Below are 25,933 nucleotides of genomic sequence, written 5' to 3'. Positions count from 1 at the left end.
TGAAAGCTTGTGGGCTCCATCAAAAACCTTAGAAAGTTAAGCTTTTTGCTCCTTTTGTTCTAGGAGGATGCCAGGAATGCATCATTCTCCAAACTCTCTTCTAGTGTTTTCACCTGTGTTTTTGAGCAGGAAGATAATTTAATTAGATCTTTGCCACAAGTCTACACTAAGGATTTCTCAGCTCTGCTCTATGATATTTTAAACTTCTTTAGTGCTCTGGAGTGTTCTGTACCTTGTAGCATCCCTGGCCTCCACCCACTAGACACCCAAAACACTTTTTCCCTCAGTTTGGTAAACCAAAACTGTCTCTAGACAGTAGTGCCTAATGTCCCCTGGAGAACACTATTTGCCTCCCAAATTAAAGAGACTTTCACTAGAAGTTTTCGTGTGACACAAGTTATCCAATTTTTGCCATGCCACATCTGTGTTCTTTATTTGTGCTTTGATGCTGTTAGGTCACTTCCTTATTTTAGGCTTTTGTTCATGGTACTATTGTATTTGAATGACTTGTGGAGGAAGATTTGGGGCAGGAAAACAATCTAGTGGAAAAATAAAAAGCAAGAGTACAGTTGGCCTATCTGAGGGATCAAAAGAGAGCCAGTGTAGAAGGAACTTAACAAAATGGGGAAATGCGAGATGAAGTCACAGGGGTGAGATTTGTAGGACTCCTTAGAAACATAGATTGTATTCCAAGAGCACTGAAAAGCCTTTATGGCATTTTAAGCAGAGAAGAAAACAGCCCTTGGGATACTGTGAAGAATATGGATTATAGGGAAATGAGTAGAAGCAGGAAGACTTGTAAAAAAAAAAAAAAATACCTGAGATATGCCGGTTGCTTTTGGATCATAGCTCAAGAGATGAGGAAAATGATGGGTGTGGAAGATTTTAGAGAGAGATCTGAAGAGTCTTCCTGATCAACTAAATGTAGAATGTGAGGGGAAAAAAGGAACCAAGGATAATTCCTGCATTTTGCCTTGAGTAGCAAGGGGAAGGGTGGTTTCCTTTGTTCTGCTAAAAACAGTGAGAAGTCAAACACTAGTTATATTTTGGCTGAATTAAGTTTGAGTTGCCACTGGTCAATCATGTGATAATAGTAAGTAATCCAAAATTTCCAAGAAGATGTCAGGAATAGAAATGCTGACTTGAAAGTCATCAACGTTTGAGGCTACTGAGACCATAGTCCTGAAGGATGGCATTAATGAGTAGTAGAGAAAGCTGATGTCCAGTCTCTCCCCAGTGGTAGCTGTGGGTACATCCTTCTAGGAAGTGTAAGCTCTCAGGACGTGTATGGAGCTATCTTACAACAGGAGGTTCACACTATGTAAAGGTATTCCAATCCAAACAGCAAGATGTCATAATTCTATTGCAAATAGTCTATTTTGAAGATCTTACTATATTAAAATCTTCACTTACTTCACTTTTCACTTACTTTACTTTTTATATTACTTCATGTTTTATATTAATTTCATGGTATTTGAAACTTTAAAGTCTAAGCAATGCTCCATGTTTTAGAGTCATATAAAAGGATATTTTGTTTACACACACACACACACACACACACACACACACACACACACACACACGCGCCCCTACACACAAATACAGAGTAAGAAGCCACCCAAACTTGAATCAGTGTGTACTATGAGCATCCAATCTGACCTTATTTTTGAGATTTTAAAATTAATAGAATTAAGCACTGCAGAATGCTCTATTTCTTTCCCATATCATGAAAAAAAGAAATCTGTAAAAACATGAAAAAACTCCTCTGGTGTAATTTTATTACACTCGAAAGTAGTATAACCAATTGAATGCCTTTTGACAATGCATTGGGGAAGAGAGTTATCAAAACCATTCAGTCATAAAGCCTTGCAGCTGAAATACTTTTTTTATTCAAATACATAAAGTGCAGTATTTTGGTTTTATTGAATTATAAGTAGAAACATCCAACCTGCTGTTTTCTGAATAAGTTAGTAATTCTGAGCCTAAAAATGTTTTCTGTATGTCTGAACAATTATGTTTCTTATTACTGTGAAGCAATCAGCCTAATAGAAAGACTACTCCCTGGCTGTTTCCATTACCATTAAACTATTTGGGTTCATTTATTAGATTGCTTGTAACAGTAAAACTGCTTTTTATACCTCTGAAATAGACTTTGTGTAATATGGATACAATTAGTCACCATAAACAAACATATGAATTAAAACAATAATGATTTTTGAGAGAAAATTTTCTCATACTTTAGTCACTTAGTGATCATTGCCTTTAAACATCACTAAAAATACTATAGCAGCCAGGCATTTAGCTCAGCAGCTTAAGTGCCTGCCTTGCAAGCATGGTAGTTAGTTCGATCCCTGGTACTAAAATAAACAAACAAAAAAAGAATATGGTAGCAATTCACATTAGTACAGCTGAGATGTCATTTTTTCTTGTAAAATATGCTTGACTAATAAGCATTTCTTGGATGTTACAGACTTCTGTCTGAAAACATCTGATTGCTATAACAAGTAAGTTCTGGAACAAATGAAGATGATTTAATATGCTGTTGAAAATTCATTGTTAGTCAGACATGGTATCACATGCTTATAATCCCCGCACTCTGGGAGGCTGAGGCAGGAGAATCATAAATTCAACGCCATCTTGGACAATTTACCAACTTAGACCAACTCTTCTGATAAAAAGGGCTGGGCACTGTAGCTCAGTGTGAAGGCACTGGGCATAATTCCAGTATCACACATGAGCAAAAAAAAATAAGCAAATAAAAAATTTAAAAATTCACTGCTATAGTGAAATAAGCTTAATAATTTTTTTCACTTTGTTAATAAACTTGAATTAACAGTAAAACCTGAGAATCTACCTAAGAGCCCATGGAGGCAGGGAGACCCCCTGGGTAGCTGTATCATACTTGTGTGTTTTTATTTTCTCCTTCTTTCTTTTTTTATTAACCTGAATTATGCTCCAAATACTGAATGCAAAATCCACTGAATAAAGTGGGACCTGTATTTTTTTCCCAAAGAGTTTCTTGTTACGATTCATTGTCTAGGTCTCTGTGGCTTAGAGCTTTGGTTTCCTCTTACTCTTTTTTCTTCCCACCATCTGATTAAGCTTGTGTGTGTCACTGAGATGATTTCCTTACAGCCCTCTGTCTTCTTCATGGAGCAGCGCACAGAGCAGGAGGGCTCTCTCAGTTCAGGCTTGGCAGAGTTCTGAGTCCACCGATCACACAGAAGGAGCGCTCTTGTCAGGGTACTCTTATTTTCTCACACATTGCTTGGTGTCTTCCCTCAAACTCAGGTAATATCTTCATTCAGAAACTTGTCTGTCTGCTCACATCTCCAGACCATGAAAAGAAAAAACAAAAACATTTCACATAGACTCTTGGCACTTTAGAAGTCAGACTCTGCTCCTGACTTCTGGGATTTCAGATATTCTCTCTCAAAAGGTAAGGATTAAGTTTTAGACCCTTTCCTATTGGCAGTACTGAGTGGTTTACTATTTGTGTTATTATTCCTTTTTTAAAATCCAGATGGAAAAATAGATTTCTTTAAGTCTGCACCAAACTAAAAGTTAGCAGGATGTATTCTTTTAACAAATAGGTATATTGTGTTTCCTACTATGATGTTTTCATTGACAAACACAAGACCCAAAAGTTTAATTTAAAGGAGGAAAGGTTTAGTTGGCTCACATTTTCAGTCTTTGATCAGATGGCTCCAAAGCAAAAACAATACAGAGGAAGGACATGGAAGAGCAAAGCTGCTTAATTCATGGTGGCCAGGAAGCAGACTGAAGAAAAGTGTCACAGAGGAAACAGTCAGGGACAGTATTTATAGTCCCAAGGCCACACCTCCACGACCCACTCTCACATTCTCAGGAGTATACTTTACTAATCTGCTAGGTATCCCACAAAGTTAATTCATCATCAGGGTCAGCATTCACAACATGGATCTGACTTTGCTTTCTAATTTATACTTTTCCTGTCTATTCAGCTCCCCAGGCTGAATAGACTGCCTGTGGGATACTATCAAGTCTCAGTTAAGCAGGAGGGACAATGGACATAAGGAAACAGGTGTCAACAGTCTTCTCATGGTGTATTTCCAAGCCAAAATCATACAGGCAGTGTTGCTGATCTCATAAAGGGGCATGGCCTAGATGATCAGTCAAATCCCTAGATCAAGAATTTTCCGTGAGGGTGTTCAATATCCATAAATACATCGGCTATGAGCTCCTGAAAACAGGGACCTGCCAGCCTCTGTTCTGTGGAGATATGAAATACCTCAATTTTCCCATCAGCCAAGCCAGAGTTTAGTAGAGGTATTCAAGGGGCCTAGTTAGTAAACTCTCAGGGTAACTTGAAAGGCCTCTGGAACCAAAATCAGACTTATTCTACCATCTCACATATATAAATGTTTCTCCTGGAGCCCACACCCTGTGAAAGTTGACAGAGAATGGTCAGACAGAGAAAGAGACCTTTCTGTTCCAGCATAATAAAACAAGAGATGTGAGCAGACATGCCAGCAGTAATCCTGCCAGCCAGGGAGTACCAGGGCACACACACACACACACACACACACACACACACACACACACACATACACACACACACACACACACACACACCTTGAGAAAGTCATTGTTGAGTGGGCTGGGAGAGAAGAATCTCCCAGCCCCATAAGAGACCAGCTGATTTGGAGGGACACTGGCTGAGTGAAATGATAACAACTAAAGTAAAGAAATACCTAATGCTTGTATAGTTGATTAACTTTGCAAGCCTAAAGTCGGTAGTCTGAGCAACTATTTAGAGGATAACAATATACTGTATAATAACTATTGTGGATTTCTACTGTTTTATTCTTATGTTTTATTCACATTAAAATAAAAACAGAGAGATCTGAGCAGAACCTATAGAATATTTCTATCTTTACCCTGAAGTGAACTGTTAGATGCTAAGAGAAGAAATTTGTTTTCCTGGAGCCATGGTCTGTGGCTCCAGTGAAGGGACCTGATTACTGCTATCACTGACAGTAGACCTTGGCATCATCTCTGTGATGCTGGTTTTATCATCATGTACAAAACTTGTGGGTCAGGGAGGCTTCCACTCAGATTTCAAAGAAGGCCTAAGAGGCCAGGTGTTGTGTGCTGGAGACATGGATTCACAAGGCTGCCAGAAGGAAGCTGAAGATACAGTATAGACACTAGAAAGTCAAAGATTGCAGAAACATGGGATATTTGCTGACGGGAGCATAGGTTAAAAAAAAAAAAAAAAAAAAAAAAAAACCAAACCAAGAAAGAAGCAGCCAGCAAGTCCAAGGGATGGGGCTGCCTAACCCCTCTGGAATTCATGTCACCACTACATGCCCCGGTGGCAGACATGGAACAAATAAAGTTTAATTTTCAATCTGCTAGGTTTCAATTTGGTTCTGCTCTTTTCTAACCCTCTCTATTCCTCTCATTTGGAATGGAAATGTTTACCTATACTTCTGTTACTTACAACTATATATAGCTTATTTTTAAAGGGATTCACCACTTAGTGTCAACTTGAGTCTCAAAAGAGCTTTACACTTGGACCTTCTCGAGGTCCGAGTCATGAAGTTCAAGTACATGAGGACCTTCTAGAAGTAGAAAGAAATATTTTTAATTTCTCTAATGATTATTCTATATGCCAAAAATTAAGTCCTTCAAAACTGTTTCATGTGAATTAGTAACATACACATCTGTTTTCATAAGTTAAATGTTAGGCAACTACATGATGACAGCAGATCCAAAAGGAAAAATTTTATGTATCTGATTTGTCTCAAAGCAGATACTATATGATAAATGTTAAGGATTTGCACGTGTTTTTTCTTCAGAAGACTTAGAAAAGATTTTTCCTGAATGGCATTGTAGTTTTTCTCAACTCATTGTAGTTTTGCTCATGAGCAATCTGTTTGCGCAGTGACTAAACACAAAGGTCTAGGGTCTGACTCTTGTACAGAAATACAATAATCTCCTCCTGTAGTAGTGATATAATTTATTGAGAAAGAATTAATATGTTATATGCTTCTGCAACCTGATTTGATGAACTAGATGAAAGGAATTCAAATAGATATATTTTACAGGATTCAGGGATTACTGATAATAGAGATGAAAGCTCAGAGAATTCTTTACACTTTATCCTTCTACAGATTGGAGGAACAGATTGGTGATTGTTTTTAAAAATCAAAATGCTTTTGAAATTTTGCCTGAAATTCAAATGAAAATTTTGCATAAAATTTCTAGGCTTTAGAGAAGAAAAAACAGATATTTGGCAATTCACGCATCTATTGTTTTGAGGCTGGGAGTCTTTTAATGTCTCCTTAGTATGCACTTCAAGTAAAAGTCTCACATCAACTATTCAAATGGAAAACTCTCATTGAATTGAACAGCTGTCTTATCTGCCTCTAGCAACCAGTTTATTTTTCCTTTGCTTTTTGAAAATGAATGCTGTATGTACAAATTGCTAGGTTTGTGTGCTAAGGCCTAGTCATAAATGGTACAGTGTGGAATAGTTAAAATGCATCTTACCTAAATAGGTGTTCCATGGATGAAAGGATGAAACTCTATTTTAATTGCTAAACTAGAAAATGTTGCTTATGTTTTATTCTAATCCAATATCTGAAAGAATATATTTCTAGTGTCTGGTCAATATTTTTGCAGTAGAAATCAATATTCTGCATTGTTCCTTTTAAAGCAAGATATTTTTCTATTGTAATTCTTTTCTATCCCATCTTTTTATTCAGTGGACTAATCTCACTTGCTATAAGAAACATAGCACAGCTTCATTTTTAAATCAATGATGGCTTTTGTTTTCTGAGACTTGTCTGGAACCAGGCTCTACACCCATGTTTTTAAATGTATGATCTAATATATAAGGAAACTAGAAAACAGAAATACAAAAAGAGCATTACTTTATCATTACCTGTCTACTCTTAGGTTTGCTAGAGAAAGATTGTGAACAACAGTTCTCCATGTTTTCTCTGCGAGAGGAAGAGCAGTAATCTGAGGTCATCCACATGTGACCAACACACAACTGAGTCTATCCAGGGATTGTATAGAATACTACCTACACATTCATCAGCACTTTCAAGCTTTGCTGCAATGGAAACCCCCAGAAAACTTTTCTATTAGTATATCTTTCTCTCCTTTATTTGGATATTAGAAGAATTGTGACAAACTCAACTACTGCTATGTAGCCCAAGATTCTGCTTTTAACATTGGCACCAAGAGAATCAATTCCTTCTTTAACTCTGCAGTTATTGTGGATCTTGGATATGCAGAGGATAAATAAAACCTGATGCCTGCTATCACATTGCTTACAGTGTAAGAAGTCTTAAATTATGTAATTACACACAAAAAATGCTCACTTACAGGCTGATTAAATACTTTGCTAGAGAGGCTGGGGATTTGGCTCAGCAGCATAAGCATCTGCCTTGCAAGCACATGGTCGTGAGTTCGATTCCTGGTACCAGAAAAAAAAAAAAGGGAAAAACACTTTGCTAGAGAGTGAGGAAAAAAACTTGACTTTGTTCTGAGGTTGGCAGGGTTTCATAGAGGAGCAAAGTTTGTGTTGAATTATTTGGGGAAGCAGTATGGTGGAGTAGGAAAGAGGTTTTTCTTTGGAGAAGGGAGAGCACCTACAAAGGCTCTATGACTCAAGGATCACTAGAGGATCTGAAAACAGTGACTGGGTTTGAGCTTTAACAGTAATGTGTAGTAGTAACCTATGCTATAATCCTGGAAAGGCAAACAGAAGCCAAACCACATCAGGGTCTTACCGAATTGGGGAATTTATTGCAAGACTAAGGAGAGATCACTGAAGGGTTTTAAATAAGAGGCTAGTATAAAAAGAAACTTAAGGTGAAGAAACACGCCCCAAAGTTTTATAATCCTTGTAGCTTTTTTATCTATATCTTTTTTTACATATACTCACAAATTCTTCCATTATGTTTGTTTCTTTACTTTTGTTGCTATCATTTCAGAAATTTCAGGAGTGTGATTTCTAATTTAATCCATGTCTATGTCTCCTGTTCTATGTCTGGATGGACTGGTAGTTTGAGATTGTATTGTGTTCTTTCATTTTGGCATTTTCCTGTGTTCCTCCAATTCAGTTGGATGCCAAGTCCTAGTTACCTCTCTTGCTGCCAGCCCATCCAGCACTGGGCCTCACTGAGATTTGCCAATTGCTGCAGGTCTCCAGGTGTAGGCTCCCTATCCCGGAAGGCTTCAGAGATGGCACCTGCATGTGGGAGGGTCATTGGGCATAGACATCCAGGCTCCACCAGCTTCACTGAGTGTTTCTGGGTGACTATGGGTTGCTTGGTGTGGACTCTCACTGGGTGTTCCTAGATGAATCCGGGTCACTGGATATAGCTTCCCAATCCCCAAGAGCCTCACTATGGTTCTTGGGTATGGCTGGGTCACTGGGCTCAGCTTCCCAGACCCTGTGGGGTCCTGGATGACCGCAGGTCTCTGGGTGTAGTCTCCCAGTCCTCGCAGCCTCAGAGATAGTTCCTGGGTGTGTGCAGATCACTGGGCACAGATTTCCAAACCTTACAGGTCTCTGCGGGGGTTCCCGGATGACTGTGGGTTGCTGAGTGTAGCTTCCCAGTCCCTGTGGGCCTCACTGTGGGATCCAAGATAACCACACATCTCTGTGTGCAGACTCCTAGTCCCTGTGGCCTCAGAGATGGTTCCCAGATATGAACAGGTCACTGGGTACAGACTTCCAATGTCCACAGGCCTCACTGAGGGTTTGCTTTTGACTGTAGTCTCCGAATGCAGACTTCCAGTCCCCACAAAATCCTTGTAGGTTTAGTGCTCATATATATTACAACATATTTTTATTTTTCTAGTGTCATCCATGCATGCAAAACTATTAAAAACAATTATGATTCTTTGTGGATATAAAAAGAAGAAATTACCAAATGGAACCTGAAAAAAATTAATACTACAGAGAAAATGGAAAAACTGTATTATTTCTCTAATAAAAACTTTTATATTGTTTTCTTTGCCTAATCTGAAATCTATCTCCCTTTGAGATGTTAAATAATATACTATTTTATATGTTACTATATTACTACTCTGTACAACTCTTAATTTTTTAAATCTTTAAGATACTGTTGGATCTCAAAGAGTGCCAAAAATCTCTTCCATGTTCAAACAATCCAAACAATTAGTGGTATTTTTAGTTCTTAGGAGTTTGATTTTACATCCTGCTTTTTATGTATAGTTCACAGAGGCTACTTTCTCTAAGGGCATTGCTCTCTAAGTCTATTCATCTCTATTAGAGAAGTGACAGAAACACTATGCATTAGAGAAATGATAGAAATAGTATCCATTAGAGAAATGATAAAAACATTATCTCATACCCAATATTTACTTCCTCAGCTTTCTCTGTCTTGGGTCTTGTCTTCATCCTCCTTCACTGCCTGTGGCTTTAGAACCATGCAGAGGGGAAACAGAGGCTCCAGAAAGTATACTATATCTGGTAAACTAGATCCATCAGAGGTTGTTGGTTGTGAGCAACAGACCAATAAAAATGTATTTAAGAGAGAAGCTGGCTCACTAGATTTTAAGAACAAGAGCTACTCGGGATCTTGGTTAGCATTCTTATCACTGTATACTGGAGAAATTTTGCTGTATGTGTTTGAGAAATTAATCAGTATATTGGCAACAGCATCACACCAGTACTCTCAGTAAAATTTAAAAGACTAAAAAAGTTCAAATATATCTGACTCTAGCACACAGAAATTATTACTCCTGTTTTGGCAAAATTTCCTGGAAATATATATTAATAGCTATAAAAATGATCATGTTCTTTGATCCAGCAGTAATCTTAACTTTTCACCAGTAAAACTTTTATTAAGTTGATATTTTTGCTATATTTTCAAAAGACATTTAACCTTGACTTTCACTTTGAGAATACTGTTCCTTCATATTTAAGATACTGTGGAATTTGAAATTTTTGTGGGGGAGAGGTACTGGGCATCAAATTTATGACCTTGTATTTGCTAGGCAGGCACTTGTGCCACTGAGCTACATCCCTGGCTCCCTGGAATTCAAAATTTAATCAGTATTTCAGAATACTTTTTGATAACCTCAAGACCATGAAACTTGACACTCTCCATCAAATTTATGAGTCTAACTTGCGGTAATTTCTCTCAGTCAATCAGGGAGACAATTAGAGAACTTTGGTTTACTATCAATGGTGTAAGAGCTTGTCCTGACTCTGAGCACCACAAGCATGACTCTGCCTTTGGCATTGCCCAGGGTGGTTTTAACTTGAAATTTGCATCAAACTTAGCACCGTGTTTTACGAAGTCAGAGGTCAACTATTTAATGGAATATTTTTAATTAAATGATAACAGCTTTGTATAAAAGAAAATAAGCAAATTTCAAAATGAAAGATTGAAAATTTATTATAATGAGGAAGTCAGACTTATGAATATAGATAGCAAAGTTCTTATTAATTACTTTCTTGAATGATAATTTATTTGGTTCCATTTGTCTCTGCATTAATTTTTATAATAGCTTTTTTCTCTATATTCATATCATTTGTCATTATAATAAAATTTCTGATTCATCCAATCCAGAATGTGAAAAACAGGATAAGAATACTAAAGATATATTGAATTTAGAATTTGAAATAAACTATATCTAGCTAGGGTATAGATATTCATTATTGAGTTTATGGACTACTGTCACTAATTTAAAAAATAAGAACCATGGCATCTTTGTAGAGATTTTCACTCACACTAAATTAAAGATTGAGGAACCAGCAAGTTAAATGAGCAAAAAGCATTGTTAGTAAAAAGAGAGTTTTGCCTGGTGTCTGGGAACTCTGATTTTTTTTTCCCCATTCATTTAGACTGCAGCTTTTCCAAAGCTACTGAACAGGAAGTTGCTTGTGGATGGGAGAAATGCAAGCCCAGCTTTGCTGAAGACCACTATTGGGGACTAGCACTCCTCCTATATAGAAAAGACTACCAGGTTTTTGCAAGAAAGACACAATATCTTAACTAAAAAATACTTTATAATCTTTGAGAAAACTGTACCCCTTGGATCTTCTCATGCAGTTGCATTTTTATATGAATTCTGATATTTTAGCCACTAAATGGAAAAAAGGCAAGAGTCACTTAGCTAAAAATGAAACATCTCAAGGAAATCATCTTGTAATAATTTAAAATACAATTTTCTATAATTTGGTTCATCAAAAAAACTTGAATTTTATATTTTTTAATTAGTAATACTTTCATGAAGTGGCAAACACATGAAATAAAACATGCAGGTTTGAAGATGATTCTACTTGCCTTGATAAATTAGTTTCCAGACAAGGTGGTTCTGAATCTCCTAGAGATAAATAATGACTAGAATAGTCAGGATTTCATAAACTGGATCTTAAGTGGATTTCATTCTGGTTATTTGAGATGAAGAAATTACAGAAAAGTGAGTGACATGGGTTAAGGTAGGTTCTCAGTGGTTAGGAGACAGTAAGAAAGTTTTCAAATTCAAATGAATCCTGATTTGGAAGGTGTTGAGAATTAGGCAGAGAAGTTTGGAGTTGATAGGCTGATAGGAAACATTGGAAGCTGTTGGACAAGTTGGAGTGCAGAAAGCAATGTTTAAAAAATGCTGGCCATGCAACAGAAAACAGAAGAAACAGAGATGGCAAAACCTGGGCAAAGGCCAGCTAAGGAGGCTGCTGAGGGAGGTCAGGAGGAATATAGAGAAAGCTTTCTCAGCCAGCCTCCCGTTCAGCCTCTTCCCAACCACCTCTGCCTTTTATTAAGCAGGAAGCTTTTGCTTGCAAGTACAGTACAGTAATTGAATCTCACCTCAATCTAGGTTTTTAAAAAAGAAATGGCTTGGACATTTATTGAACTAGGTCCCAAAGGTGAAGAAAAGTTTTCCAACCAACCTTTGGAAGAACATGAACCCAAACAGTTGGGGGAACCTAGTAAACAGAATTCAATTTAACACCTATTTCTTCTCTGAGGAAGCAGGGGGCGTGTTTCACAGTAGAGTACAGGGTGTGACTGCTGGTAATTTTATACTAGTCTCTTGCTCATCGCCAAAGAGAAAAGGATTCTTTCTGTGCCTGAAGTTATTGTATCATAAGCAAAGACTAAGTACACCTTCAAGTATGTTACTTCACTTCTGCTATGGTTTGGAAGTAACTCACATGTGCCCCTTATGTGTTCATTGTTGTTAGAAGTTCGGTATGGAGACATTAAAAAGCAATGGGACCTTTAAAGTATGGGGCTCCGTGCAAGATGAACAGTCAGTGGGGGCACTGCTCTTAGAAATAACTAAAAGTACTTTTCTTGAAACCTAGTTCTCACAAGATCATTGTTAGAAAAGGTTTGGACTGAGATATTCTTGGTCTCAGGATTCCTCTCTCGACATATGCTCTTCCTTCCGAACACACTCGTGCTATTGTGATGCCATTTACTATAATATCTTCACCAGAGCCAAACTGATGCCAGTTCTAGGCTTTCCAGTCTTCAGAACCATAGACCCAAAAACCTTTTCTTTTTTTTAAAGTAACCACCCTCATGTATTTTGCTATAGTAACAGAAAACAGAATAACACCACCACCTCTCTGTATGTCTGTCCTCTCATCTGGTAAATGAGGAAACTAACAGGAACTATGTCACAGGGTTGATGTAAGGTATAAATGACTTACAACATTTCAGTGGAATAGTGGACACCATTGCCAGCAGTCATGCCATGGACTCTATTGTGAAACATGACCTCTCCTTCCTCAGAGAAGAAATAGCTGTTAAATCGTTGCTGTTCTTTCATTATCATTGTTTGCTCACTCTTGGAACATCACTGTGTCAGGAATGTGTATTTCCATAGTTAACGCAAGCATATGCAGAAGGAAATAGAGGACATTATCATCAGAACCACAGGAATGAAGTGGAGGAGTAATGTCTCAAAAGAAGATGAGGGGAAGAAAAGAGTGTCGGGCAGATAGAAATAATAGCCATAGTCCTCTTTGTAGAATACGCTTGTTACTGAGTTGCAATTTTACAGCATGAATTAATAGTAATATGCAAAATGCCTGTCACACGGAGGTCTTCAAGATGTGATAGCTGTATAATCTGCACGTGACCACTCCTGGGCTGCATACCAGTACTGGGAATTAATAAGATACATGTTTTGAAGGTAAATTAGAACATCTGTTCATTTGTGGATAGCATTAGATAGTGGCCAGAAGTTATCACTTTGGGTGATTTACATTTACAGTTTGGCCAAAGAACAAACATATATATGTACAGATCCATTTAAACAAGCTTTATTATTTTTTTCCTTCAGCCTCAGGCAAGTGTGGAAGACTCCTCAGCAGGAGTTTCACAGTCCATCTAGCTGAGGGATACTTGATTTGTGCTGTTGAAGAGTAAGCTCTGAGCAGCCTGAAGGTCCCCAGCATCTGGGTCAAGCGTCTTTAAATCAGGATGACAGTGAATTGGGTCCAGCGGAAAGGCAAATGTTCTGGGATGCCCAACGAGAATATTGCCACTCCCAATGCTTGCAGGAGGAGGGCTCCTTTGTTCTGAGGCTCACAAAGTACTGTGGCTCTTAGCAGTTACTATCAGATGACCAGTCACCCTGCTCTTTTCTCCATCCTCACATTCACGTTACTCACCGTCTGGACCAGCACTTGCACCATCACGTTAAGCTATGACGGTTAATTTTATGTGTCAACTTGCAAGGTCATGAGATGCACAGTTTTCTAATTAAATGTTCTTTATGGATATATATTTTGAGGACATTTCTTGAGACCAGCATCTGAATGGACAGCCTGAGTAAAGCACATGGTCCTCTACAGAAGTAATGAACTACATCCATTCCAGTTAGTGTCTGACTAGAGTGGGAAGGCAGAGGATGGCTTAATTAACTGCCTGACACTTTGAGCTGGCGTATCAGCTTCCTTCTTCACTTGATCCTCGTGATGCTCAGGCCTTACGTCCTATACAACATTCTATGCAGTTGGCCCTCCAACTGTCAGACCTTGGAATTCTGCCGCTTGTTTTCCTAGGTCTCTAGTTTGCAGATGGCAGATCACAGCATTTAGTCTCTACAACTGCATGAGCCAGTGACTTATAATACATTCCCATTCTGAAGATAAATTAATTTGCTTTTTATTAAAGACCCCAACTAATACACTGCTCATAATTTCAGGTCTGTAGGTTTCTATCAATTAAATTAGTGTTGTAATTAATCACGTTTTTTTTTAAAAATCTATTATGTGGCACACTGGGAAGAGAAATTCAAGCTCAAGAGAGATCATTCAGACCTCCCTTGGTCTCAGAAATGAAAGACAGATTTGAACCAAGGATATTTTGGGTTTTGAAAACTCTCACCAGAGAGGCAAGGACATAACATTCTATTTCAAATCCTTCAAGATTCGAGAAGTAGAATAAACAACCACTCAAAGCCTTCTTGTATGTGTTGCACTCAAGATAAGCAGGAAAATCTGAAAAATAGAAGGTAGCTGACCTTCTATTGTGATGTTGCCTTTTGAAAAAATATATGTGAAAGAAGAAGTTTTACAAGGGTTTGATTGACATAGATTTTCCCTGACAGGAAAGAAAAGGCTTGGGAAGAGAATGAGGAAGAGAAAATTGAAGTTTTATTTATACTGCAAGAACACAGCAGACCAAGGAAAAGTAAAGAAAAAAAGCCAGGGAACAAAATAGAGATGGGGAGAGGCAAAAAACTTATAGAGAATTCTGCAGAGCAAGGATCTATGAGCTATCCTTTTTGCAAGATAAGATGTTACACAAAAGAGGAAGAGGAGTTATTTCATATTTACTTGACCTTTTATTAAGTCTTTTTGACAATATTGACCAGGATTCTGTTTGATATTCAAAATACTCAGCTTATACCTCAAATTACATTATTTCTTTATAATTTTGTAATTCCCTAAGGATGCCATATGTGTAAGGACACACACCTGTGTAAATACATATAAGTATGACAATTCTATTTGAAAAGGAAAAAGCAGTGCTGGTTGCACACATCATAGGGATGTTCCTCTGCAATACATACCTTGTTTAATCATCTATCAATTCCATGTTAACTTCATTATTAATTCATCAGTTCACTTTGGAGCTTGAGTCTTCTAAATTAGCTAACTGTATTGGTCAAATGAGTTAATAATCTTAGTCAGTATTCTAATTAATTAATAGCAGCAGAAGCAATAGAAGCAACAATTTCCACTTCTGTAGTACTATATTTATAAGGTACTTACACAGATTGATCTCACTTGATAAGTGAACAAGCAAATAACTGTGGCCTGCATACAGCTAGATCTTTTGACTAACAAAGTACCATATTTACATGAGGGTAAATATCCTTTTTCTCATAACCATAGGGATTGACTTCTATTCCCAGGCCTATTGAACAGAAATTTAACTAGATACATAGCAGCTACTCATAAATAAGAGTTTTCATTAATGTGGAAGACATAAAGTGCAGTCTAACAGCCAAAGTTACAATGCTGTGCCCCTGAGCACAGAGTTTGCTCTCACTGCTGTGTAAGATTAAGTGGAGCTATTCCCACGAAATTGAAAAGAGCAAATCGTTTTTACTTTTAAAGTTTTAAGCATTATTTCCTTCTTTTTGTGATTATTTTGTGGCTCAGATTCAATTAAAAACAATTTGGGGTCTAATATTTTTCTTCCTGCTTTATTGAGCATTAGCCAGTATACAGTAAACACCACACAGTTGCACTGTGCTTTTTGATAAACTTTAACATTCATGTACACTTGTAAAATTATTAGTTGAATCAAGGTAATGACAAATCCATCACCCTCCAAATTTGGCAAAGCCCCTCTGTAATTCACTTCATATTCTACCACTCCTAAGGTGGTAGCCATTCATCTAATTTCTACAGATTAGTTTGTACTTTCTAGAATTTAATAAATATAGAATAATACATTGAAAACTGTTTTGTCTGGATTCACTCAACATAAGTAATTTGAGATTTACCCATCTTGTTAATGTGTATAAATCATTTTCTCTTTTTATTGCTGGATATTTTCCATGTATGTGTAGTCTATCATTTGTTTACCCAAACTGTTCATTTTTTGATGAAAATTTGGTTTTTCACTAATCTGAGGCTCATTACAAGTGAAACTACAGTGAACATTTATGCCTAAGTCTTTGTATGTATATATTCTTTTTTTTTATTTAAGGAGAAAAATGGAAAAACAGAAAAAGGGTACAAGTAATACAAAATTTAAAAAAATAAACAGTAAGAAATCACTAGTTAATAGATTACATATTCTCGTCTTAGAAATAGTTGTTCAAGTTACAAAATTGAAGCATATACAGTGGACTTTCAAACAGTGAGAGTGCAAACAGTTTTGTTCAATGATCCAAAGAACACTCAGTAATATGGTTATCTATCTTATACACTTAAACATATATGCAGTTGTAACCTTTAGAGCACTTTCTTTTCTTTTCTTTTGTACAATGACAATTACACATTTTGGGTTTTATTACTCCCACAGTTCTTATAACTTTTTTGAAGAGAGTAAAACCAAATGCAACATATTAGAACAGAGTCAGTCAAATCAAAAGGATGGACATAATAGATAATGTAAAAACAAAATGTAAGGTGATCAACAATGGTTACCATACTGCCTCTTGCTATTTTAAGAAGAATTGGCAGTTATAATAAAATTGAACTAAACAGTAAAGAATAAAACCAAAAGCACTGGAGACATTACAGGATTTTAAAGAAAAATAATAGTCAACCGGAGTGGGCGCCATAATGATTCTTATTGTCTTCACAGTTTTGCCTATACTTTCGAACTTGGTACTATCAAGCAAAGCAGAATAGAGAAAAATCAGTCAAAACAAGATGGTGAGGGCAACACAAGATTTCAAATCAAGTTAATAGGAAATCAAAGTAGGTTACTATAATGTTTCCTGCTTTTTTATTTTTCCCTTAATTAAAAAATTAAAAAGAAAAAAGTAAATAATTAAAAAAGGGGGATTGAGATAAAAGAGGGCATAACAGAACAGCGCAGGTCAAAACATAATCATTTAAGCAAAATAGTATTTCACCATAAGATATCCTGACATAAAAATAGTTACCATAGTGTCTCTTTCCTTGAAATCTTTGAGTATAACTTCTTATACTGTAGCACCAAACATATCAAGACACTATAAAACCATTCAAGAGAATGACATTATTACAGGGTATTTAGAACCAATTAACAGAAAATGAACAATGGTTTCTATATAAACTCCTTGTCTATAAAAGTTTTTGCTTATATTATCATATATAATAAAATCCAATAAGACACAACCTTTTAAGACCAATGGAGACAGAAGAATACAAGTTTGATGGGACTTCAAAACAAGATAATACTAAATCAGCACTAGCTATTATGATGTCTTGTTTTCTCCAAAATAGCTGTTCCTACCTTTCAATCTTCTCTGCCTCATTTCTGTTGAGCTCTTTTTCTGTCGTTTGTTGTCAGTTTGTCTTCTTCATTTCGTTTTCTGCTGCATTCATTGTGGCCTCTCTGCCACTATTTCTGGAATCTTGGTATTTTCCTTTTTTAGACTATCTTGCAGTATTCTCTGTAGAGTTGAATTAGTGGTTGCAAATTCCCCTAGTTCCTCTTTATCCTGGAAACACCTTTTTTCACCTGCTTTCCCATCAATTTCTAGGGACAGTTGTACAGGATATATCAATCTTGGCTGGAGGTTATTATCTTTCAAAGCTTGAATTATTTCCCCCCACACTCTTTGTGATTTGATGGTTTGTGCCAAGAAGTCTGCTGTAATTCTGATGGGTGTTCCCTTGTAAGAGATCTGTTTCTTGTCTCTGATGGCTTTAATATTCTGTTCTTATATTGGATTTCTGCAATTTTGATTATTATATGCCTGAGTGTAGCTCTGTTTGGGCTGTAGGTGGCTGGAGTCCTGTATGCTTCATATATCTGAGTATCTTTACCATTTGCTAAATTAGGGAAATTCTCTTGGATTATTTCTGTGAATAGCTTTTGTAGTCCATTTGTTTGTGTCCCCACTTCTTCTCTTATGTTCTTAATTCTTAAGTTATAGATTCTCTTATCATCTTCTAGCTTTTGTATTGTTGCTGTTTTTTTTGTTATTTTTAAGAAGTTCTTCATTTCATGCTCCCATATTACAAATCTGCCCTCCAGTTCAGATAATCTGTCCTTAGTTTCTTTCAAGCTTTTATGCAGTTTTCGATAGAGCTTTTAATTTCCTGGTAATCTCTTTGAACCTGCTTTACGTATTCTATGTTTTCTCTATCTTCTCCATCAAACAATTCTCCCCTTTTTTTCTGTTCTTCCATTCCACCATCTGTTTTTTCTTGGGCGGTGCTTAGCATTTCTCTAACTATTCTGCTTATGTCTAGCTTCAGGTCATTAATAGCTTCATTCCTGAACTCGTCTATGAGGCTCTGTAGATAGCGCTTTATGTCTATTGGTGCCGTGTCTGCTATTGCATGTTTCTCAGGATTGGGGGCTGAGGACCCTTTCTTGTTGCTCCTTCTTCCCATATTCTTTGTTCCTTATATTTAAGTGTATATAGGAGGCCCAGCTTCCTTCCCTGTCGGCCACAATCTGTTTGAATTGTGCTGGCTTGGTGTTCCCGCCCACCGCCTTGCACCAGGGAGACACAGACCTGGGCAGTCTATGCTGGGCCCACCCCTCCAGGTCAACCTACTGAAGGCTTCACTGCTAGGGTGCACCTCAGTTGCTGGGACCTGAGTTGGGCTAGCCTACTGGGTCTCAGCCATCGGCATCTTGCAGGCCAGGCACTCCCCACCAATCCTTCTTGAGAGGGGGATATGTGACTGAAGTCACTGAAGCATCTCATTCCGGGAAGTCTGCCCGGTCGGAGTATGTCCTCCGCTGAAGCCTCCTTCCCTATGGAAGGGTCCTGATCTGCTCATTCACTGCAGGTCGATGCAGGGCACTTGGCCAGTCCCACTCCCAACTCCTTTCCATGCTTCCCACTCTAGAAGCTTTCACGCCTCTCTCCCCACTGTGCCGACTGGGATGCAACAGCGGCTGCAGGTAATTCAAATTGAAGTTTCCAGTGGCGCGGGGTCCAGCTTCTGTGCTGAGACCTTATCTGTTCCTGCTGTATCACCAGGATTGCGTTTCCAGTTGGTGTCTCTTAATTTAGTTCATTCCTGGGTCGGCAAAGAATATCTCCCCCTTGCCTAGGACTTCCTGCCCAGCACCATTCCTGGATTTCAAGTGCGGTTTCTCAGAGAGCCTCCGAGACTGCTGCTATCTATCCATCATGTTCTTCCGCTGTATGGATATATTCTTTCAGTTATCTTTGATAAATAGAAACATAATGGCTGAATCCTCCTATAAGTATCTGTTTCACTTTTAAGTAAATGGTAGACTGGTTTCCCAAATGAAAATCAAACAGATTGTTTAAAAGCAAACATTTCTTTTTCAACATAAAATTTAACTTGTTCTCTTTGAAACAGTTGCATTTTAGGATGGCATCAAAGAGACATACTAATGAAGGAATGTCCATTATTTGTACCAATTAATGAAAATTAGTCTTGATTGAGTTAATCCATGTTTTACAATTTCAGATTGACATACTAAACTTACCCCCAATTGATTTTTTTCAAACTACTTTGAGCTAATCTGCCAAACATAATCTCATTATTCCTCTGAGACACCCCCTTCATCACATGGCTGTAACACAAATATATGTGTCACTTGCCCACTTCTTCCCTTGTGTATATTGAGGTCTGAGGGAATATCATTACTAAAACATCCAGGCTAAGATAATCCTATAGAAAGACTTCATTTTTCTTTGCACTTTATTTAGTTATACAGTACAGCATAATTGAAAACCAGGAAACTAATGCAAAGTTTACTTTTAGAATCACATATATATTTCCTTAGAAACAGTAAGTAACCAAGTTTGACACGCTGCAGACATATTCATTAGACATAAATTTACAAGCCCCTGTATTCTGTACCTCTTTCCTATTCTAGGGGGTTTAATGTGAATGGAGAGTGGGAAGGCTTTCTTCCTTTAACATGAGGATGGTTATAGTCCTCACTCCCCATGGACAGGCAGCACCTCTCATTCTGCAGCCCCTTCCCCACCATGCCCATATTATTAGAGATGTCTTGGTGCATGGTTCTCCTAATCCTCTCTTGCTTTAAACTTGTGTTTGTACTGAACTCTTAATCTCTGTGTCTAGCCTCCGGTACTTGTCCTTTTTTATCTGCCCCACACCAACACAAACTTGGACATGGAACAACCTATTTTTCTTCAAACCCACAAAGTGACAAAAACAGATGCCTCTTGTACATAGCAGAACAATGGTGCAAGTTTGGGGCAGGGAGTGAAGACGAGGGATGACAAACGATTTAATTAAATATTAAGCATTAGGGTTTCAGCAGTATTCAGTCACTCAGCCCTGTAAAAACTCTATCCAACACCATGTCGTTGTTCCCATCACTCTTTCTCCAGTCCCTTGACAATCTTCCCTGCTCTGAGCTGTCTGGAATCCCTTTAACTCTTTTTGAGATTGTGTTGCACTACAGATTCCAGAGTCTGAGATCCTGCCATTTCTTACAAGGTCCCAAGCGATGTTGAGGGTGGTAAGACAAAGTCTATACTCCCAAGAATGCCACCCAGAAACAGTCTAACTCTGATCCTTATCCACTTCTGAGCATAACTTCATCTGTCTCAGTGGTTCTAAACTAATGTCAGTTTTTAAAACACACACACACTTATTTTATTAGTAGATACTTGTGTTTCACAGTCCTCTTGGGAAATTGACATGAAGGATGAAGGTGCTGTCAGTTCTACAACCCAAAGATATTCGAGTTTTTAGTTGTCACAAATAAAAAAAAGATGCTACTTGCACCCCTTGGGTAGAGGACAGAGATGCTGCTAAAGGTCCTACAATGCACAAAATGACAGTGTCTCCATCTCTCTGTCTCTCTATGTCTCTCTCTTTCTCTCTCTCCATCCTACAATGCACAGAACAGCTCTTTTCTCTCTACACATCCTACAACGTCAGTTGTGCTGTTGTTGACAAATCCTGTTTATCCCAATATTCTAAACTGCTTTCCCAAAAAAAGGCCTCTCACCATAGCTTCACCATCTGAAGAGCGCTAGCATAGATGCTTCCAGTTTAATCAAGATTCCATGCATGAGTTTCTTCCTTTGGTTCACTGCTAATTTCTACATAGAGATTTTTTAACTCCCTTCTAGAAACTAAACTTCTTGTTTTCCTGACTTTATTTGAAAGCAGAAGGAGCTGAAGTTAGTGTTATCATTTTGGTTTGTTTTAAATATCAATAGCCTATTCCCTCACCAATTACATGTGTGTGCAGTAGAGTCATATTTGTTATGGATACATGTCATTAACAAATCTCTAGTTAACTTCCCAAGGAAAAACAAATAATGACCCCAAGCATCCTATCATAATGAAAAATATTTTATAAAAATTTATGAGAAAAGGAACCATTTTACTTATTTGTTTAGATTAAGAAGTACCTTTTGCTTTCCTTAACTTGTACTGGTGACCTACTGGTCATGGTTCTGTTACTTAAAGATTCAATTTAACTATAATATAAAGCAAATATGATTCATTAATGAATACTTCCTAAATAATATAAAAGAAAGAGTCTTTTAAGAATCAGGAACTCATCAGTAGATTGGCTTCAGAACTTATTCCTAGGAATAACCCACTGGTGCAGAAATTATGTGAAAGATGAAAGACTTTCATTAATAGGACAGCTCATGATAGAAGCTAAAGGGTTTCCTGGATTAGAGTCATTTTGTATCATTACTTGTTCTGGGCCCTGGCGGGTTCTCCTGACCCTGACAAGCAGTTGTGGGATATATGGTGTAGGATTTGAAACAGCAACAGTCATGTTTATAGCTCTCTGCTCTGCACAGGGTTTTAAAACATTCTGTGAGTTTCCTCTTCTAAATGGAGTTAAAAACAACTGACTCGTAGGGTTGGAAAGTGTTAAATGACTTTCTACTTATGAAGTATGTAGAACAAAAGCTGGTGCATAGTAAATAATAAATGCCACACCATCATTAGTTTATAATGTAGGTAGAGAGTTAGTAGGGATTTTTCAGGAACAAGAAATTTTTTGATTTGACGAAGCAGGAGAAAATGCCTGAAACACACTCTTATTGTTAAAAACAACTTTAGTCAAAATTAGTGGGCAAAATTCTAGACAATAATTATGAAAGCAAAAACTCAGCCTCAGTTCTCATTCTATTTGAAACCAACATCATTTCCTTTAGAAAAGACTTTATAAACTCTGATTTAATACCATGTCCCCAGGTTTTCTTACCTGTTGATCAACAGATTCAGTTTCTGCAACTTTAAGGAACCCCTTGAGACTTTCTCTGTTATATTTCCTAGCATGATAAAGGTCCATGAGAACTATTCCTGACTTTCCTGCCAGGCATGTGATCATCTCTGAAGAAATTTGTATAGAAAGCCACCTGTCTCACCAGTAAGGAACTTCAGAGCTGAATTTGATACTTAGACACCAGGGATTATATAACTTTTGTTTTCTTTTTCCTCTATTAAAGTTTCTATCTTAGTTTTATTTTCCTGTGTACATGAGTATGTGTCTTTACTATAAAAAGATCCCAAAAAAATTTAGGGGGTTCTGGGGGTCAAACTCATGACCTCACAAAAAGATTGAATTTTTATGCAAGCAGGAGAGGCATATATTATACACTTATTTTAAGAATTGGGATATGCTTAATACTGTCTATAACACTTTTCAGGTCATACAGCCTCAAACCTTAAAATTCTCTTTTTTCTCCCTTCATTCCTGAGAGCTATGTCACATCAGTTGTTTTCTGTAGTCATTTTCCTACCCCCATACCCAGTGTCCCTACAGATCAGGCTCCTCCCACAGCGTCCCTTATGGCAGGATGAAATTTTTCTGCCTGACTGATCTCTTGCCCTTGAATTAGAGCCTCACTACCCACATTCAGTAAGTGCCACTCTCATCTTGCCATTCTTACTCTCAGAAACTTACAGTGATTCTTCCTTCCCTTTTGATTTCTTTATTGTTGGCCCTGCATCCATATCTCGCTTGCTTTCTCTGGCCTCCTTCAGCCTCTCTCACCATGCTTGTTTTGCTTCTTCCCTCAGTGCCAGGGCCTCTGTCTCCAACCCTTTGCTTGTGTTTCTCTCCCCTTTCCTCCCTCTTCATTTCAAACACATTTTTAAAGCATTATCTTAAAGATGGCGTCAGATATTCTTTCAGGGAGAGAATCGTCTTTGTTTGGGAACAAGTAGAACCTAAACCTTGATAAGCTGTTTAGAAAGAAAGGTGGCATCTTGAGAAGATGGGTCACATCCGATAAGGAGGCAGAAACAGCCAAGTCCTCTGCATTAGAAAGGAGAGACTTGAAGATGACAGCAGAAAAGACAGGAGAGACCAGCAATGGGAGAGATGCTTTAAGAACAAGGATATTCATATATACAGCCCTAGTATGACGCCTGGTAATTTCCTGTAACTGAGAAATTATTTGAGTTCACATTTGATTTAGACTTGCTTTTTGTTGTTGCTGCTGAGCTAGATTTTAATCTACTTAGGAGCAGAGGTTACAATCTACATTCACTCAGAATTCTCTACAGAGCCAAATACAAAGTCAGGCAAAAGCCCACCCTGCTTATCACTGGTGGAACTTACCTTCAAGTACATATGATGAATAATAATCAGAGTGATTTACAGCCAGCAGAGGAGATAGGATACCAAGGTAAGAAGAAGGTAAACTGTCATAAGTCTTACTTTTAGGAAGTGAGCTAAAATGTTATTTACAACAGAATTTGGCAAACTTTCTCTGTAAAAGGCTACAAAAAAAAGAATGTTTGGCTTTGTGGAGCCTAATAACTTCGACACAACCACTCAGTCTTGTCCTTGTAGTGTAAAAGCACCTATAGTCAATGAGTAGACCAAAGGGCGTGAGTGTTTCAGCAAAACTTCACATACAGGTACTGACATCTGAGAATTATACACTTTTTACAAGTCATGAAATATACTCTTCTTTGATAATTTTCAACAGCCTAAAAATGCAAAAGCCATTCTTCCCTCAAGGACTGTTTAAAAGCATGTGGTCGGCCAGATCTGGCCCTGGGGACTCCGTGGGTGTCCCTTGACTTAGAGAATCGCTCTTTTATGTTTGTGTGTCTTGTGAAGTAAGCCCTTATTTTTAAGCATGTACTTTCTACTTTGGGAATTCTATGCATAATTTTCTTTTTGAAAATAGGGTTTTCTGTTGTTAAAAAAGTTTGAAAACTGCTGATGATGATTTTTAGATTCCCAAAAATGGCTATATTTCCCTTGAGTTACAATTAGAACTTTGAAGTATACACCACCGTTCTCAACTACAAATGAATAAAACCCATGAGTTTAGAGAAAAGGCATGATTGCCCAAGCATTTTATAGTTGATGTTAAAGACTAAGGTTCCTTTTTTCAGACCTTTGAACAGTTCGAGATTCTGTTTCAAAGAACTTCTTAAATGTATATCCATTTCCATCTTTGCCAGTATTGAGAGATTTAAATTGTGTCTACACTGAACATGAGTACATCCTTAAGTTTGGCGTCTGGTAATGATTGCAAAGGACAGGTTTAAGCTAACATTCAGAAGGCTATTTTGGCTTTACACTGAAAATAACACCAGATTGTGGTTTTCTTACAAAAATTTCTAAAGTTAGATGTTTCCTTGCCTAGAGAAAACTTCATAATTCAGTATTCCTGGTTAGTTTTTCTGTAGCACAGAAAAGCTTTAATTCTTCCACCTTTATACATCAAACTTTTATTTTGCAGTTTTCCCCACCAGGGGTAATTTAGCTTCAAAATCTCATTACCCATTTTCATAAAGATATCACAATATACTGAAGGGATGGGTTATCACAAACATTTAAAAAATCATCCTGATAACACATTATCTGTTAATTATGCCCTGATTTACCATAGCTACAACACGTTCTGTTCTAAATTTGTCCAAAAGACATAGAAAAAATACAATGAAATTTAGAAGAGGATAATGGTACTAGAAAAGTGAAAATATACTTCAGTAAACCTACAGGGAAGAAGCGTAAGTGTTCTCTCTCCAAATAACTCAAGTATATTGGGTTCCTCAATAGAATAAAATATTACATGATTCATAACTTGATTGCTTCCCAAGGTATAGAAATATAATTTATTTTCTGTTCCTATATTGAATTGTGTTTGGAAAAAATAGCAATTTATTCTAGTTTTAATATTCTGTTCCCACCATGAGTGGATTTTATTCCTTTTATGTCTTAGTTACTTTCTCAGTGCTGAAACAAAACATCTGATACCCACAAATTAAAGGATGAAAGGTTTATTTTGTAGACGTTTGAGTCTATAGTCTTCTGGCTTTCAGGGTGAGAGGCACAGAGAGTGCATGACAGAGGACAAACAGTTCATAGTGTGGCAGGCAAGAAGCAATGAGTCTTCTTTTTTCTTTCTTTTTTCCATTTTTATCCCATATACCCTGCAAGCCTGTTCACTGGTGCCACCCTCACCCAGGTTGGGTCCTCCCTTTTCAGAAAGTCCATCATTCACACCCGGAGCCAATAAGTGAACTAATCTGGTATCACTCACCCATGATCCAGTACCACATTCCCATCACCCAGTTACCTCCCAGTGAGCACAAGAAGCTTTGGGGAGATATTTAGGTACAAGTCATCACATTAAGTAAAATTATGAAGTCTTAACATATTTAACATTACCAAAACAGTAAAGAAAATTTAATCAAAGGAATGAAACAATTTGATTCTTTGAAAATGTTTTTCTTCTAGATTTTTATGGTCTCTAGATGTCCCTCATACTGTCACAGCAGTAAAACTACCAGAAAGGTGTA

Source organism: Cavia porcellus, unplaced genomic scaffold (genome assembly GCF_034190915.1).
Source record: "Cavia porcellus strain 051 isolate PalLab524CR breed Dunkin Hartley unplaced genomic scaffold, mCavPor4.1 scaffold_2, whole genome shotgun sequence".
NCBI lineage: Eukaryota > Metazoa > Chordata > Mammalia > Rodentia > Caviidae > Cavia > Cavia porcellus.
This window is presented reverse-complemented; position numbering follows the sequence as displayed.